This window comes from Megalobrama amblycephala, linkage group LG2 (assembly GCF_018812025.1).
Source record: "Megalobrama amblycephala isolate DHTTF-2021 linkage group LG2, ASM1881202v1, whole genome shotgun sequence".
Lineage (NCBI taxonomy): Eukaryota > Metazoa > Chordata > Actinopteri > Cypriniformes > Xenocyprididae > Megalobrama > Megalobrama amblycephala.
This window is the reverse complement of record NC_063045.1, coordinates 16,565,462-16,585,311: the sequence shown is the minus strand read 5'-3', so window position 1 is coordinate 16,585,311 and position 19,850 is coordinate 16,565,462. Positions and strand designations below refer to the sequence as shown.

Sequence of the window (19,850 nt, the reverse complement as noted above, 5' to 3'; positions counted from 1 at the left end):
TGTCGGGGGTTTCGTGATAACAGAGATGGAATATAAATGCATAATTTATGTAACTGAAAGAGCAAAAAGTGGGGCTATGTGACAAAATCTCCTATGACAAATTTCAGTATTACATATCATCGAGGCAGAGAAAAGAACACAACACTGCAGACAACAGGTAAATGCCGTTATCGCTGTTTTCCATGTTCATTAAGTAAATATGTTTACACGGCTTTTTAAAAATGCAATCAACGTACACTTATGTCAAGTTCCTATAGTGCTGTGTGAGACCCTACTCTGAAGTAGGAGCTAATTTAGTTTTCTCCAAAAGGAGTTCCTAGAACTATAATCATTCCAAGTTCCTGCGGTGCGAATACGTCAAAATCTGAGTACTTCAGTCAAAAGTTCTAGGAACTATGAAAAGGTTCCTCCGGTGTGAAAGCCCCTATTTTTCTTGAAAAATTCATTTAAAAATAAACCCTTATTAACAACATCATGTTATAATCATTAGTGAGTCAAACTTTCCACATATTCATATATATTTATATACACATTTTGCTCTCTACACTTAATATCTGTCTTCACTTATAAAATGAAAGAAAGATGAATGAAAAAACATTTCACTTTAAAGTCCCCCTGTAGTCAATAATTTTATCCCTTAAAACTCATCTTTGATCACCAAAGTGACATATATAAACATTTTTTCCTGTGAAAAAAAATTTCTTCATGCCTTAAAATATGCCTGAATAATGCCTGAATCTAGCTCTACACCCTTGCTTTATTTAATATATGTGGATCTATGAATATGCTAATAAGCCCCACCTCCACTCATTTGCAAAAGCTCAGAGATCCACTCGGTCAACTTATGGCACTTTTCCACCGTATGCGACTGCTCAGTGCGGAACGGTACAGCTCGCTTAAACAGTACCACCTTAAATAGGAGGTTCCAAGCGTGCCGTACCGATACTACATGTGACGTGTTAAAGGATTAGTCCACTTTTAAATACACTTTTCCTGATAAATTGACTCACCCCCATGTCATCCAAGATGTTCATGTCTTTCTTTCGTCAGTCAAAAAGAAATTAAGGTTTTTGAGGAAAACATTCCAGGATTTTTCTCCTTATAGTGGATTTCAATGGCTACCAACAGGTTGAAGGTCAAAATTACAGTTTCAGTGCAGCTTCAAGGGCTTTAAACGATACCAGATGAGTAATAAGGGTCTTATCTAGCGAATCGATCGGTCATTTTCGAAAAAAATACAACCGTTTATGCTTTATAAACAAAATATCGCCTTGAACGTACTTTCCGCTTCTGCATTCTTCATAACGCTTACGCTGAATGTCCTACGCCTTCCCTATTCAAGTTACGGAAAAAAACGAAACTGGCGCTGCGTTCGTTCCGTAAGTAGAATAGGGAAGGCGTAGGACATTCAGCGTAAGTGTTATGAAGAATGCGGAAGCGGAAAGTACGTTCAAGGCGATATTTTGTTTATAAAGCATAAAAAAGTGTATTTAAAAGTGGACTTATCCTTTAACACTGCAGATCACTGATTGATCAGAGAGAATAGTCACTACCAGCATCATTGGATTTGAAACATGCGACACCAAACTCGCTAGATTTAACAGTCACCGAGTATAATTTGCTCACGAAACGACTTGCTTTAAACGACTGGTCGCACGCAACTTGAAAAAAGAAATGGCTGTATCGTGGTCAGTAGACGAGGTGACTCGTTGGTAGCTGAGGAGCGGATTCACGGCAGTAGAGGCGGCACAACTACATTGATCAGTCTATAATCCCACCCACTTTGAAGCTAAATCTACCCGATTTTTCATATCAGTAGAAAATATACTGAGATATATTCTCTTGAAACTTCCCTGCTTCAGAGCATAGTTAATTATATGCTAAAGCCTGCCGGCACAAGGTGGTTTGTAACGTCACAAACACCAGCGATTTCAAACAGCGTTTTTGAAACTGTCTTTAGGTCACTGCAGCTTTAAACAGAAAATACCCAGCAATAGTGTTGACTTATGAACTTATGAACACATGATTTGTCTTAAAGGGGGGGTCTAAAGCTATTTCATGCATTCTGACTTAATTACACTGTTAAAGAGTAGGATTCTCATGCTAAACATGGCCAAAGTTTCAAAAAACGAGCTGGACCTATAACGGAGTATTTCTGTGCCAAAAATACTCTTCAGGTTGCTCACAAACTTCAGACATTTTTTTTTTCGAGTTTGGCCCTTTATTATATAATAAAGGGCAGAATTCCTTGTATGGGCACTTCTCCCGGAGGAGCGCACGTGCACACATCGAAAAGAGCGAGAGAGCAAGAGCACGCCCATCAACGCACTTCGTTCGGCTTTACGGAAGTCGTCGGCAGCCATGCACAGGAGTTGCTCGAAAAAGATTTGTCACTTTGGTTTTAGACCACGAAATCAACAATGTCACCAAAGAAGTGTGTTTTTGTTTGTGAGGGAAAGATAACCTTGCTTCCCAAAGAACCCAGTGTTAAGTGGAGCTGAGAGTTTTGTGCTCACGCATTACATTGATGGGCTCTCGATATTTGTTATTAAAATAACCATAGAAACTGATAGTTGCAATAACTTTTTTATTGGTTAAAATGAATGAATATCTCATGTTTTTCTGTGGCTGCTCAAGCCCTCAGGATCGGCGCTTATGGTTTTATAAACAAGGCCCAGTTCTTCTACGCTGGATTTACAGATCATTTGAAACTGAAAGATGGAGTGGTCACAACGATAATTATCCTGGTCATGAGTCGGAACCGCAGGTGGTGAGTAAAACTGCTTCAAATGTCTGTTTTGTTGGCAATAGGCGCCTAAGTGCATATAATGTAAACAACACGAACGTAGTGAATTCATAAATTCATTATTCATCATTCAGTATACGCTATATTCTAGGGGTGGGAGAAAAAAAAAAATCTGTCGATGCATCGCGATTCTCTCTCCAAAGATTCTGGGTCGATTCTAAAAATTTCAGAATCGATTCTGAGCTTATAGTTTTTAACCAGATGCGTGATGACGCTGAGTGTGCTTTAAAAACACCCGTATTCTGCTTGCTTCCAATTCCTCACACACATACACCACTCGAACCTTCCGCAAAATAATCATTCATAAAGTTCGGAAAGGTTGAAGCGAATTGCAAAGGATATTCGTGGGCTTCATTGCACAGGATGGCATGTGAGAGACGCACGCTTTGTTTGATGTTACACATGCAGTGCGCGGTCTCACCCTCCAGTATTTTTCTTACAAATGCTCTATGAAGTCATCATGTACGTCGCTTGGAATGCAGTGGACTTATATTAGGGATGCACGATACCATTTTTTAAAGACCAAGTACGAGTGCTGATATTTTTTTTCTGGTACTCGCAGATACTGATGCCTATAAATTTATTAATATCTTTTTTTTGTTTTTGTTTTTTTGTGATGTGGCAGTTTTCCAAGCACAACACAGTGAGACTAATGAATGTAGGACAGCTTCTTTATTATTACTCCAATGAAAAAAGTAATAATTTTTATGTGCTTTGTCACTTAAACTTAAAGAACAAATTTCAGTGTCCAATAACCTTCAAAGGGCATAATTTCCAAAGTCATAAAAAAAAAAAAACATCAAGTCTTTTCTAACCTGCCTTTCAAAAAGTGCTAAACAAATATTATTACAGAAAAAATGTTTATAACATAACACTGTAAACACAACCTAGGGTGACCAGATTTCTCATGGTGGAATACGGAACGAGTGGGCAATATGACCATGATATGAGAAATATTATATATATATATATATATATATATATATATATATATATATATATATATATATATATATATATATATATATATATATATATATATATATATATATATATATATATATAAATTTAACATCTTTTGTTGTTTTATTAACATTAATGACAGACAAATATTTAATTGGGCTACTGTCAATTTAAGACCGAATCCATGGGTGTACTGACACATATCCTGTTTTCACCAACCTGTTTACGTCCACTTAAGCCATAACCGACTGTATTTACATGAGATACTCCATGAGATACATTTTGACAACTATTTGTGCATTTGACCATTCAGGCGCAAGGAGAACTGATCGCGCACTGTCTGAGAGAACTGGAATCACGTGCAAGCGCTTCTGGTCTGTGTCATTCAGCGCGATTTGCATGCAGATGCATCACAATGTGTGGGTTGTCAACATTAATTTTGAAGTATTTCCACACCCCTGAGGCAGACATTTTTTCTGCTGCTTTAATTTCTACATTTCCATAACTGTTTATTTTACACTGACATAATTAGTTGTTCTGAGTGTGGGCGAGACCTTGATATTGCGGCTACACTTCGTGCTCAATACTGCGCAGACTCTGGCTCCAAGTTCGCTATGTGCAGACTCAAGATGTCAACGCCATATTGGCACACTGGCGGCGTCAGTTACTACAATGGAAGAGAGTGAATGTGCATCATCCATCCATCCATCTTTTTTTTTTTTTTTACAGTCTATGCATTCACGCAATACTGTACAAACACTTAAAATTCTGAATTACATGACTGCAGTTTAAGTTATCGCATCTAACAACAACGGTTCAAAGTCTATATTCCTTCTGCAGAAATTTAACCCTAAAATCTTGCCATTACCAGCAGAATCCGTGCCCCCTAAAAATATTAATTTAAATGCAATTTCCACTTATCTGTAACAGATTACTGCCATATTTTGCTCTGTGAGCTTAATATCTGTCGTATCTGACACCTGTGATAGAGTGGCATCAATCAAGCAATAGTTTGGAACGTCCAATTTGCCACAGCTGGATCACAATGCATCATCATTGACAACATGATTTGGAGGTCTGTTCTAGATGTCCACTATGTTGCCTGTGATGCCAGCCCTCTTCATTTCATCACAGCTGGGGAGCCACAGATCTCCCATCGGGCCATGCTCGTGTCAAAGCTACTGTCAAAACAGCTACTATCAAAGTAGCAATGACATCTACCATAAAATAAAGAGAAAATAAAGAGAAATTGTTTATTGTATACCAGTCTATGAAATCAAAATGACAAATATAAATGAAATTCTAGAGCTGACATTGTCATATTAAAATCATGTTTATTTTGACATAAATGTAACTAGGACCTTAACATCTTGTCTACACCAGATGCGACCATTACGACCATGGTCATGACACATTAAAGAGCCACAAAACGGCTTTTATTGTTCGAATTTCTTTAAAAAAATTACACAATTTGATTTACACAAATTTACACAAGCTGGGACTTTGTTTAATATCATAAGTAACCTGCTCTGTCTTGTCTGTCAACGTGTTGTCAGTGTCCTCTTTGCTCCGCGATGTAATTTTCGCTCTGTGTGGCATGACAGCGCCATGGCTTGTCGGACAAAGCAACAGTAACTAAAGGGGGGCGGGTCTTTGCGAAGGGTCAATTGTTTTAAAGTGAACATCAAATATGGTTTTAAACCTAAACCAACGTCATCCCTTTATAATCATGTGGAATCGAATACTTTTATTTATTATTATTATAATTTAAAAATTTAAATGAATATCAAGTTAAAGAAATCTTTAATAATAATAATAATAATAATGTTAAAATAAATAAATAAATGTTCTTAATTTAAATAAATATTAATTTAATTAAATATTCTGGTAAATAAATATTTTTAACATTAATTTTAATAACAATTGATATTTAAAATTATATTATATAAAATTGTTATTATTATTACTATTATGATTATTATTATTTATATTAACATATTTAATATATTACTAAATATTTATATAAACAAACAAATAAATAAAATAAATAAATATAGGTATATCAACTTTGTTTTTAACATTGTTTAAAAGATAAATCCATTTTTTTTTTTTTTTTAACAGAAGTAACTTTTTGACAGAAGTATTCCCTTTATAATCATGTGGAATCTAACACCGCACTACAGTACCCATGACTCCTCTAAGGAATCAATACCCAGTGATAGCGGGGGGTAAAAGACAATGAGGCACGCATCCCATTGTTTTGCATTAGACTGTCAATTTTCTATTTAGTATTGCAAATGAATTATCATGTTTTTGATCATGGGCCTTATTTGTGTTTAATCATTCATTGTGTTCTGAACAAAGTGAGAAAAACATCCCTTGCATATTATGAAAAATGATCAATTAGAATATAATTGAGTTAAAAATAAAATGGCACCAAAACAATAATGATGGATTGTTTAAAAAGTTAATTCATTAATGTCGAGCTAAAAACAAACAGAAAAATGGAGCACATTTAAATGCATTGTATTTTTTTGGGTTTCGGGGGGAACTAAAAAAAAAAAGCATTTCTTTTGAACTCCGCTCTAAAATGGTGGAAATGTATGCAAAGGGATTGTATTGCTATACATCAAACAAAAAGCATAAATTATCTCCTAACGAAACTAATTAGGAAACAATTCCGTTGTTTAAAAACAGAATGCAGTAGGAACTAGTGAATGTTGTGTTCCAAAAAACATGTGGCACCCCAGAGAACGCAATGCATTTGGAAGTGTGATTTCATACGAATAATCAGCACATGCTCATTCGAGACGCGGCACAATCTAATGTTGAAGTGGTAGGTAGATACAGATGGAATCAATAACACAATCTAAAAATGCATTTTTGCAAAAAATGGAACTGAAATATTTTTGTTGAGGTCACTCTTCCCGTACCATTCTGTGACAAACGCAGATAAATCCTTCTCAAATTTGTGTGCGAGAGCGAATGCACTGTACTCCGAGGAGAAGAAAGGCCCTTGCTCCTCATTACCTGTGACAAGATACAGAAATTCACTTTGCTTTTCATTTAGGGGCTTCACGTCCCCTTTTATGGATGTCTGCCTTCACGCTTTTACTTACTTCGCCTCGCCAGCTGCAGCATAATAAATGATTATAAATTTTCACAGATGACCACCTCATCTTTTTTATCCGGTCCCCTAATGCACAAAAAGTTAGGGAGCGAGCAGGTACCAAATTTTTCTCTGCAAAACCCTTTTTTGTCTTTATTTATGACGTTGTCCTTGGTAAGGGAAATTTCAATGTACTGAAATGAAAACTATGATTAAAGGGACACAGTGTATGGGCAGAGAGAATGGGGCAGCTCTCCATCTCTCAGCTGTTTTATATATTTTATATATATATATATAATATATATATATATATATATATATGTAATGCAGGGTGACACTACTTGAGGAACAAATGGAGCTGACCGCATGGAAGGATGGAGTGACATCAATGGTTTCTGAGAAAAAAAGCATTGAACAATGTCCACAGCATCTGATTTTAGTAAGCAGTAATGAAAGGAAACAGTATCTATCTAGCTAACTAATTTATCCATGGAAAACACTTTTACGAAATGTAAAGCGTTTGAGCAGGACCAGCCCTTTGCTGTTCAGGGTTGGAACCAATTTCTCAATTTAGGGAATAGCGCGGGCGACTTTGATGACGACATGAGGGGTATCAGGTGTGTGCGTGTGGTTTGCTGGTGATTTTACGAAAGAGTTGAAGGCTAGGTTGGGGTTACGCTCAGGGCAATTTCAAACAGGCTTGCTCACTTGGTGCGACACACATGCACAGAAACGCACAATTACACCAGCAAACCAGATGACTGTCAACATCTGCTTTGGGTGAAAGGACTCTTATGTGTGTAAGCAGCCATTACAACTCTGGACTATATTCAAATTACAAAAAAACATTAAGGGGAAAAGATCAGGAATTTTATATAAATTATAATTTATATGTTTTATATAGATTTACATAAAAAAAAGAGACAGAAATAATAAAAGTAATATAAGTGTGTATACAGTGAAATAAATTATTTAATCAGTATTTACAGTATATGAATTATTTGTGAAAAGTAAATTAATTTATTAATCAAAAAAATGTATTTCACTGTATAACACACTTGGCATGTAATAATTATACCTAAAAATGTTCCAAAAAAGCAAATAAATTATATATAAAGCCTTATGTGTGTGTATATTAATATAATGTATATATTATAAAAATATTAATATTATGTGAAAAGTAAAGTATGAATGATTAAATACTGTATACACATATGGTGTATGTAATAATTATATATAAAATAAAAAATAAATACATGCAAGTAAATAAATATAAAAAAACTGTGAGTACATATCTAATTAAAATATCTGTACAATTATGTACATGGGTCAATGACATGACGGCTCATTTTTTGTCCAAACAATAATAATAATAAAAAAAGAAAGATGTGACATCCAAAGTATGTAAGGTAGTACTACTAGATCTCTTTTATTGAATCCAAAAAGTTTTAATTATATTTTGCTACATATAAAGGTATTTTAACGATTTTGAAGTGTCAAAAGGTCATTCGGTTTAACCGTCCAAAGGCCAATACAGCCATTTCATTTGTGATTAAAATATCTTAAAATGTAATAAATGTATATATTTTTTATTCTGGCATGATTTTATAACATCATATATCAACATAGTGTGAAATGGTATTAAAATTATGTGTAGAAGTCATTGCTTTGTTATGAGAAAGAATGTCCGGAAAAATTAATTTCATTGATGTCATTTGGAGTAACCAATATAAAGGGACCATTTTGGATCAAGTCATGCAGTCAATATCATGTGACAGGATGTGACATCATTCAGACACCTGCAAAGGACCACATGGTCATGAAGCAAAGTAACTTATTCTCTCTTGAAAAATTCATGTTTTCACTTGCTCATACTCATGTCCTGAAACATCAGGTCATTTAGTGCAAATGCTATAAAACATGGACAATGTTGTAATATTTTAAAATCTTGTACTAAATATAAAATATTTGATTGTCATTTTGCTCTAGTTAGATATCATCCTGTTAGCATTGTTTGAAAATATCATCATTCAGTATTACCAAAAGTGTCACTCGGTAAAACCAAAATTTTAGTTTAACCAAAAGACTTTTTTGATGACAAATTTTGTCCATCTTGTAAAAAAAAAAAATGACAAAAGCAGTGTTAATTGATTATAAAAACCACATAATCTCATTGTTAACACTTAATAAAACTTCAAAATTTATTATATCGCCATTGTTTTTCAACGCTTTTAAAAACCTTAAAAATGTTGTATTTTTATATAATTTTAGGTATAAAAATAGTAAATAAATTATAAAAAACATTGAATGTATTGTATTGTATTGTATGTAATCATGGTGCACATAACTGTGATGGCAGCTGATAACATTTTAGTAAATTCTTTCCAAGGTCAGCAAACGTACATCATTAATGTCGTGCTTCAACAAATAAAGAATGACTATTCTGTAGCTAATGGAATATCAAATGTTCTGGACACCCATTCTGACTTTAATCTTGGTAAGATTACACACAGCAAACCCACAGAAATGTCTCTTCTTGTCAAACTAAAGTTGACGTATCAATCTGGGTAGAGTCAAAGGATCCAGGCTTTCTCTGTTTGTGTCAGGCAGAACCTCCTGCATGTGGCAATAATTACAGAAATAGGAGACAGAAAAGCTCTGGAAGAAAAGAAATCAGAGCAGGAGAGAAAAAGACAGTTTTCACACTTTTTTTAAGAGACCTACTAATGTCTCTGACGCCCCCCAGAAAAACAGTTTAATTAAGTTGTATACACAACGTTTACTTTAAGTGCCAGTGGTCTTTTAAAAAAGGGCCAAATGTCAGCTTTGGGTTTTGACGCTGATGTACTGCAGAACTGGATCAAATTCGGAGACGTGTTCAGCCGTGTGGTGGGAATGTCAGAGAGGGTTCAAAACGAGGCCCAGCTGTGAAACACTGAGTGTGGCAGTTTTCCTTCATGAGAACGTGAACGGTGGACTTCCAAATGTTAGCTTTCATGAATCAGGGTAAAATGTAAAGGACCCTCTTAAAGAAAATTTGATTCGAGAGCTACAGCAGAAGGGTTTTTCATTGATAAAACTGTCTACTTCAGAATGAAAATTATCCCATGATTAACTCACCCTCAAGCCATCCTAGGTGTATATGACTATATTCATTTATGATGGATGGATGTACTTTTTTTGGGCTTCAAAATCTCATAACCTCTTCACTACTATTATAAAGCTGGGAAGGGCAAGAATATTATTTAATATAACTTCAGTTGTGTTTGTCTGAAAGAAGATAGTCATATACACCTAGGATGGCTTGAGGGTGAGTAAATCATGGGATAATTTTCACTATCCCTTTAAAGCTACAATGCCAAATAAAAACAATGTGAACTTATACTTGATTTGAGGCGGATTTGATTTCACCCCTGGACTTTTTGACATATTAAATAGCGGGTTAGAATTTCTAAAAACTTGCCCTTTAAAATTATACCAGTCAATGACAAAATAATTTTATCCGATCTATCATCACACAGCCAAACTTATTTCATATGCCTGCACAGGGTGGTCTGACTCGCTGTTGATATAAAGAAAACTAACGCACTGCCAGTCAGCTCTGAAAGTCCAGAAAGGTCCTGGAACGAGGCAGGACGGGGCAAGCGGGTTCTGAAAGAGAGTGAGGGAGTGAGAAAAGGTTAAATAAAATGATTTTTTTGCCAGTGCTTGTCTGTGAAAAAGTTGCCACTATGATGGTAAAGTGTTCCAGGTTAGCAAAACAAAAAAAGAGAAAAGAAATAAAATGTTTAAAAATCATAACGCTACTGGATATGAACAGGGAGAGTGGAAGTCAATAGAGGATATGCATGAGGTGTTGGTGTATCACATAAAACATCCTCCTTTAATTGTCAGGGTGTTGCCATGTGGTTCCTAGAGTCTTCTGATTTTTTTAAACAATGCGGTCAAATTTTGCAGGCAAAAAAGTCTTATTGTCAAATGTTGTATTAATGTATGAAGCACAGCTTACACAGAAGTCACTTTTTTGTTGGTCAACATATAAACCGTTGTGAAAGCTGTGTCTTGTTGAAATCCTTCATACTTGAGCGAAATTCCAGATCTTGTGAACTCCAATTGAAATGACCAGATTTGACATGTAAAAATGCGCCAACCAATGATAAATGCGGCCGTACCTTTACTACACTCTTACATCGTGTCTATACCGGACGAGAGCGGCGCGACGCGAAGGGTCAAAAGACAATAGAACCCATTATAATCATTAATATTATTTACACTGAATGTGGCGCGGCCGCCAAATTCCCAACAGTAAACAGATTCCCCGTTCTATTTCTGGCATAGTCCAAGTGCTTTGCAACGGTCGGTTTGCCGCATTCAGTGTAGACAACTTTTAGCTGTTGTGGCGCAACACGACGTGAAAAAAGTTGCGTCTGGTGTAGACACAGTGTTAGAAGTAAGGGTACTATATAGGGTTCTGACAGGCAATTCATATACAGTATAGAACCTTTTAGGGGTTCCCATCATGAGATCATTTTATGGATTTAGTTTTAATGAATTCATTTCGTTTTAATTCATTTTTTATTTTGATTAAATTTTATGAATTGTAAACATATTCTATCACTAGAAAAAAATTTACATAAATGACTGCATAAAACTTTCAACTTTACCGGGTTATGACCTTATATAGAGCCTTTTTTGGCATAAAGGGTCCTTAAACAAATTAATTTATTTAAATGTTCAATTTGATCATAAAAAGGTTGTCTAATCAAATAAATTCCTTAAATGTGATCATTAATCCAAAATTTACTGACATTTTAATCATAACTTTAACCTTTAAACCATTCAATTATGATAATTCCAATTCCATCAATTAATTCCAGTTTATTATTCTACTTTTTCTACATCTTTTTTCCACCATTCTTGCATCCACCAGGTGAAAAACCCGATTGGATATAAAAGTAAAAAGTAATTTGAGATATCATTCATGTCTACAGCACAAACCAACATTTACCATTATTCAGCCATTTTTTTAATGCGAAATCCAGTCATTTCATTAGCAATCCACGCAATTCAGAATTCACACACAGATTACGCAACAGGTTCAACTTAGTCACAAAGATTCGCTTCATTGACCAACAGAAAGCTGCTTAGTCTGAAAGTGACATCTGAGTGAGCTGCACTTCATACATCACTACACTAGACAACAGAATTTTTTGCTAAGGAACTTCTGCCAAAATTTCGCTAATGTGGCTGCACCTTCTTCCAAAATGTGAGTGAAGGGGAGAGAGCAATGTAGCGAGGCAGAATGAGTGTACAAAGGCCCTCTTGAGGCAGGGAGGAGCTGAAAACAAGAAGGAGAGAGTGTTGGAGGGATACCCACAGGCCACCCAGCAGCGAACAGACGAGGTAGAGAACGGCAGAGGGAGTGCGAGGCAGTCAGGGGAGGCGGGGAGAGTTATTAACTTAGCCCTGAAAGCCCTTCTTAATATAGGGTCCAGCGGTGATAGCTAACAGAGCCTGGCAGAGGTGACAGCTCTTGGACCTGCTTGAGGAAATCCAATTGAGAAGCAGCCAAGAGGAACAACAAGCGCAAAACAGATGTTCCCTGCTATCGCAGAGCGCAACCGTGTATACAGCAGAAACACCCTCTCTGCTCTCAAATTGGACGCAGAAAAAAATAACAATCGGGAATCATTATAACATCCACATTTCTGTGCCTTCCCAGCTGCCTTTAACAAAGTCGAACGACACGTTTAATGTCTCGTATACACTGAATGGATCTTCAGATGCATTCGAAGGTTAGTCATCACAAGAGCACGTATTCAGTCTTGTGCAAGGTGGAAAAATATGATAATAGAAAAGAAATTATTATGGTATTATGCCATTTCAGAGGACAGTTTTCTAAGCAAATCATCAAAGGCCAAACTAGTCATATTCTCTACGCCAGTATGATGGAGGAATTTCAAACCTGTAATGGAAAAAAAGAAATAAAAAATCTCATTGTATTGTATAGAGAGCTTTATAAATGAGCTTTCCTATAAGGTGTTTGTCATATTTCAATGTTGACAAGATCAGTTAATTTTACTGAAATTATTTGCTTGATTCAGATTCAGCAAAATTATTTGACTCAACTGCATAGTATTTTAGTATTTTTTTTTTTTACATCACAATTTTTTTTTGACAGATTTTGAGGTATGTACAGCATTTCAGAATATTTTCTGGTTTTATAGGTTGTATTTAATGCAAATGTATTTGTTTAAGTTTAATGCGGTCACTAAAAGTGAGATCAAGAATCAAGAAATCATCTTTTTTCAGATTAATAATAATTTGTGATAATTATATAACTTACAATTAGTTTCATATAATAAAAGATATAAATTAAATTTAAATTATTATAATAAACAGCCTAATTAAATATAAATTGTATAACAAATTATTCAACTTGGATATCATGCATTGTATTATTTTTTAAAAAAATTGCTTAAATAAGTAGCTTGACTTTGGCTTAACTTTAAATAATTTAAATAAATGCCATGCTATATCTACTGTACTGATCTTAATATAAAGGTTTTCACATATTAAATAAAAGTTTTTTCTCTTTTTTTTATATTCTTATATAGAATTTAACATCAAATATTGACAAGTTTTATGCATTCAAGACAAAAAGAAAAAAAAAAAAGGGAAAGGCTGGACACTAAGAAACCAAAGTAACTAAACACCAAAAGCTCATGGCACACATGTGTGAGAGTAAATGGAGAAAGAGTGAATGGTAAACAAATTCGCTTTTAAACAAGACAATTTCACATTGCATGCTTCGAAGGGCCAAGTCAAACATCCTTGCAGAAAATTGATACAAACTCTTAACACATGGGTCAAGCCACACTCTTTGAACTTGAGGAGAAAAGGAGGCCCCATGTGCCAAAAAACTGTTTAATTAAAAATACTTAGGCATCTAACAGACATTTCTGAGTGCCTCCACTGTCAGAATGCATGAGACCGCCCTGCCAATCTCAGTCAAATTCCAATTACATACTTTCCAAAGAAAGCAAGAAAAATGTCAGGCTTCAAACGGCTAAGACGGAACAGCTGGGACAGGGAATCTGCTCGGACCCAGAACTCTCAGCCACAAGCAGAAAATCTACTGTTTAAAAACACTGCAGCTCACTTCTGTGTTCAATATCACGCACCTGCACTTATGCATTTAGCCATAATTTGATGTACTGTAAATAAGGTTATTTGAAGCTAAATATGCAGTTTTTTAAATTTAACAGATTTTATATTGCAACATAGCAATAAAGATTTGATTTATAAGAAAATCAAGCCTCTTGCACAATAAAAAACACATCTTGAACAGAGACTGCTTGGAAAGGGGGTGTCTGGGAGTCGTCTTGTTTTCTTCTTCAGATTTGAGTGGGCTGGGGGTTAATGGCATGTGCCCGAGTCGTGCCACATGCGGTTAAGACACTTTACACCAAGAGCATCAATCCTTATAACTCGGCGCGAACGTCACATGCGTTTAGGGTTGACCACGGCTCACGGCAATCCTAAGTGAAAACGAATGGTAGTTCATCGACATGAGCACTTCATTCGTCTTCGTTTTCCAGTCTCTTTGTCTATTTCAGAGTCTGCGTTTTTAGACTCTGTCTCTTCGCCGTTGTGTGAAATAGTCTTCGCGCTGTCTGATCATTTTAGCTAAACATCCTTCCCACGAGGATATTATAACATTACATTTACATGTCAATGACGTGTAAATGTATTGGATCTATTAAATGATTTAAAAATACATAAAAAATGCAATCTATGCAATCAATATTATATTTATATAATCATGTGAATACACATCATCTATAAATGATCATGAATTTATTTTTTTTAATAATTTGTATGGAAATTACATTTTAAAAACAATTGTGGTATAACTCAAAATCAAAACAAAAAACCAAAACCAAAAGCAAACCCCAAACCAAAATAAAACCAATACAAAAATGCATAAAAAATACAATTAAAAGGCTGAAATTCTTTAAAAAAAAAAACATAAGTGGTTTGGCATAATCTTTTATTATAATTTATTTTCAAACTATCCAATACTGCTGTTTTATTTTTTAGCTACTTTTAGATAATATTTAAAAAGAATTGTCTGGTGAATCAAAGTCAGTGTGGTGTAACCAACACGCAGAAAGCCATTTTATTGTCATGTGAAAATAAAAACCATAAAACAGGAAATTATATTACAGAGACGATCCCGTAGACCCTCATGACTGTGTCAAGGTCATTTTTATGAAAAACTAAGGTTAATTTGGGTCAAGCAAAATAACCTTCAATTAAGCTTCACAACATTCATGATTAAAGAATAAATGATAAAAAAGGAAGAATTTCTTGAAAAATAATGTTTGAAAATTTTTATTATTATTTTTTTTTTTGCTTGATGATTAAGCCACTTAACATTTTTGAGTCATTAAATATAAAAATAAATAATAAAAAAATGTTGTAACCGACAAGAAAACAAAGATAGCATTCCTACAAACTTAGCACTTGCATTTTGATTTTGATTAAAAAAAAATCTCAATCTCATCCCTTCTTTTGTCATTGACCCCTACATAAACTTAAATTGGAGTGTTCGTGGTATAATTGAGCAAGAGGTGAAAAACCTTAAAATTGACTACCAATTCGAAACTGCCAGCGAACCAAACTCAGCCACTTGCCTTTTTTCAAGTGCTAATGAGTCCAGTTGAGACTTGAGAGTTTTGACGTACTTCAAGCATTAAGGTGGTTTTCGGCCTGAACTGGGCCCAACTCAAAGGCAGATGATTGGCACATGCTTTGACTTAATGACGATAATTACTTAGAAAAACAAAGCAGGAGACCACATCTGCACAGTGTAAAGAGCCCAACTCCGCAGCCGAGAGCCGAGCTGTCAGCGGCCCTGTGCATTTTCCCACCTAGGGTGGGTAACTCTTAACAAAACCCACCAAAGTGACAAGAACCAGATTAATACGAATCAACATATCCTCGTAAACAATTGTTAGGGGCCAGGCAGCGGGGGAAATGTCACATGACGACGGTCCCGCCACACAGGAAGGGCAAAAGGGCTGTATCATGAACTACATAGTGATCATTGTTACACACAAGAAAAAATATATTTGGGATTCGTCTTGTCTGAATAAATAAATCTTAACACAGATTTTTGTTCGGTTTGTTATTTATTTTAACAGAATGTGCATGTACGACTTCAGCCACAAAATTTTAAGACAAACCAACGATTAAAACGCTTCATTCTAGTCAACAACAAGCATGCCCCACAATTAGGATTTCTTTCAGATGAAATAATGATTTAAAAAGAACACAGGCATGAATAAAACATACCGTGTTTATTTTGGATTTCATTTCCATGCAGAAAACGAATTACTCACTGGTAAATTGGCATCAGCATTTGACAGACTTTATGGAAAAAAAAAAGAGGAAGAGCTTTTCTCTTGCCCAGACTGACCCAGTTCTTGTTAATTATCTGCAAAGTATACATCAAAGCTCACCAAACAGTCCGCAGCACTCAGATTAAAACAGATTTAAAAGATATCCCTGCAATCCGCCCATCTTATAAACCTGTATCAGATGAAATTATAAATGAAGTGGCCATTGTTACAACGTAATTTGGGCGTCGGAGTGGTTTCTGACGCCAGAGGTTAAACATGTGAGGGCCGTGTTGTTGTAAGAGGGGTTGCGAGGTCGTTCCCAGTGGGTCATGTGATCCTCAATCTCCTGCCAGGGTAGCCGAGTGATTTGCTTTCCTATGACACAAACTATTACTACACAGAGCTGGCAGGTAATTATAAAGCAAATAAATGCGGGTGGGTGCCAAACGTGTCAGGCTCTTTTGGTGGTACATGCGAGCCGTGGAATTCCCTTTCCTCTCGACAGGAAACATGTTATTCACAACGATTATTTGTTGCTTTTTGGCCAGATTCCAGCTTCAAACTGCCATTTTTCTTTATGCGGTAGGGCCGAATCTCACACTTAACGGCATAAGCCATATACATATACATATGTACGTATGTATGCATGTATATATATGAATTAATTGCTTGTGGATATGTTTTTCCCCAAAAAAATATTCATCCTACATTAAGGCGTCTAAAAATGGGTCTGCAAAAAGTTGTTCATCAATGTAATATAGTTATTAAATATAATATAAATTGTATTTTGTAATATTTTTATATTGTATAGCAATATAAAAAAAAACTTTTAAAGGATTAGTTCACTTCTGAATGAAAATTTCCTGATAATTTACTCACCCCATGTCATCCAAGATGTTCATGTGTTTCTTTCTTCAGCTGAAAAGAAATTAATGTTTTTGAGGAAAACATTCCAGGATTTTTCTCCATATAGTGGACTTCAGTGGGGTTCACCAGGTTGAAGGTCCAAATTACAGTTTCAGTGCAGCTTCAAAAGGCTCTACACGATCCCAGTGAGGAATAAAGGTCTTATCTAGCAAAACAATGGGTCATTTTCTAAAAAAAAAAAAAAAATTTGATACTTTTTAACCACAAATGCTTGTCTTGCACTAGCTCTGCGATCTGCACACATGACGTAATCACGTTACAAAGATCATGCGTGACATAGGTGGAAGTACCGATCCAGTGTCTACAAAGCGAATGTGCAAAGATTAAGCCAAACGGCCCCCCAGAAAACAATGATATTGGATGATTTTGAAGTTGGAGGAAAAAATTAGATAAAGTTTTCCGTCCTACCGCGGTACTTCCGCATACGTGTGACCTTTCAACATAATGCGTGGCGCATCGCAGAGCAGTGCAAGGCGAGCATTTTTGGTTAAAAAGTATATAATTTTTTTTTTTTTTTAAATGACCCATCGTTTCACTAGATAAGACTCTTATTCCTCATCTGAGATCATGTAGAGCCCTTTGAAGCTGCACTGAAACTGCAATTTGGACCATCAACCCTTTGAACCCCAATGAAGTCCACTATATGGAGAAAAATCCTGGAATGTTTTCCTCAAAAACCTTAATTTCTTTTCGACTAAAGAAAGAAAGACATAAACATCTTGGATGACATGGGGGTGAGAAAATTATCAGGAAATTTTCATTCAGAAGTGAACTAATTCTTTAAACAGTATAAAAATATACTATACAACTTGAACCAAAAGAAAAAAATAAAATACATTTCACTGTGAAAGTGTATGACTACATCTACAGTACAATTGTACTACAGTAATGACTATTTTAATGGCTTTGTATTTTAGCATGATCAGGTATAATATTGCTATGTGAATGCATACTATATGTTATTCTTGGAAAGCCTTAAAGGTGCCCAAGAATGCTTTTTCACAAGATGTAATATAAGTCTAAGGTGTCTCCTGAACGTGTCTGTGAAGTTTCAGCTCAAAATACCCCATAGATTTTTTTTAAATTAATTTTTTTAACTGCCTATTTTGGGGCATCATTAACAATGCACTGATTTACACTCGGCGCCGCCCCCTTAAATCGCGTGCTCCCTGCCACATGAGCTGTCGACTATATTACAGCCTGATTACAGCGCATTTACAAAGTTCACACAGCTAATATAACCCTCAAATGGATCTTTACAAGATGTTCGTCATGCATGCTTCGAATTATGTGAGTAAAATATTTATTTGGATGTTAAAGTTTTATTCTGAGTGAATTTGAGGCTGTCCTCCATGGCTAACGGCTAATGCTACACTGTTGGAGATATTAATAAAGAATGAAGTTGTGTTTATGAATTATACAGACTGCAAGTGTTTAAAAATGAAAATAGCGACGGCTCTTGTCTCCGTGAATACAGTAAGAAACGATGGTAACTTTAACCACATTTAACAGTACATTAGCAACATGCTAACGAAACATTTAGAAAGACAATTTACAAATATCAGTAAAAATGTCATGCTATCATGGATTATGTCAGTTATTATTGCTCCATCTGCCATTTTTCGCTGTTGTTCTTGCTTACCTAGTCTGATGATTCGGCTGTGTGCAGCTCCAGACTTTACTGGCTGCCCTTGTGTAATCCCTTTCATAATGTTGGGAACATGGGCTGGCATTATGCAAATATTGGGGCGTACACCCCGACTGTTACGTAACAGTGTTATGTTGAGATTCGCCTGTTCTTCGGAGGTCGTTTAAACAAATGAGATTTATATAAGAAGGAGGAAACAATGGGGTTTGAGACTCACTGTATGTCTTTTCCATGTACTGAACTCTTGTTATTTAACTATGCCAAGGTAAATTCAATTTTTGAATCTAGGGCACCTTTAAAATGCTAAAAAAACCTTTTTTAACAATCTGGTCTAGAAGGTTGAAAACACTTCATAGACAGGTAGGTAGGTTGGTAGGTACAAACAGACAGACATATAGATAGACAGACAGACGGAATATAGATAGATAGATAGATAGATAGATAGATAGATAGATGTAACAATGTTTAAGTTCAGGGAAGGAGTCAGACGTTACTTGTTGTGATTCAATCAGCAGGATATTTGTGATCATCAGTAGAGGATTGAATCTTTAACAGACATTTTTCATTGTTTTCCGTCTTAAACAATTCAACTTGAAAAACATTTCCCTGACCAGGGGTTTTGGGACCGGCTGACCATGGAGGCCAGAAGGAGTGAGAGACGAGCTGGACACCCATCTTGACTGAGGGATTCCTGTCCTGTTTTTGTCTGTTACAAAGAGTTTTTAAAATTAGTCGCTCATCTCTTTGTGAGAAGTTTGTGGCTCTCTCCAAGGTTGCCCCCTGTGGACCTCAACTTGCATCCATGTCAAAATAATTTCCCAAAACACTTCGTTAAAGAGTTCAGGAGTTGTTTGTTGTGACTCTGCTGAAACAAGTGTATGAACATGGATGCTAATGCGTTTCATTTCACATTAATATTTCTATTTTATTCTTGTCTTGCGCTGCAAACCTTTAGGAGAAAAAAAATAGTGGAAAATATCTGTAGTTTGA

General features: G+C 35.5%; 1 protein-coding gene across 10 annotated transcripts in view; it reads right to left on the bottom strand.

The window, feature by feature from the left end:
• Positions 1 to 19,850, bottom strand: part of LOC125263839 (adhesion G-protein coupled receptor D2) — a 94,154-nt gene that overhangs the window by 52,898 nt on the left and 21,406 nt on the right. The window lies entirely within an intron of this gene.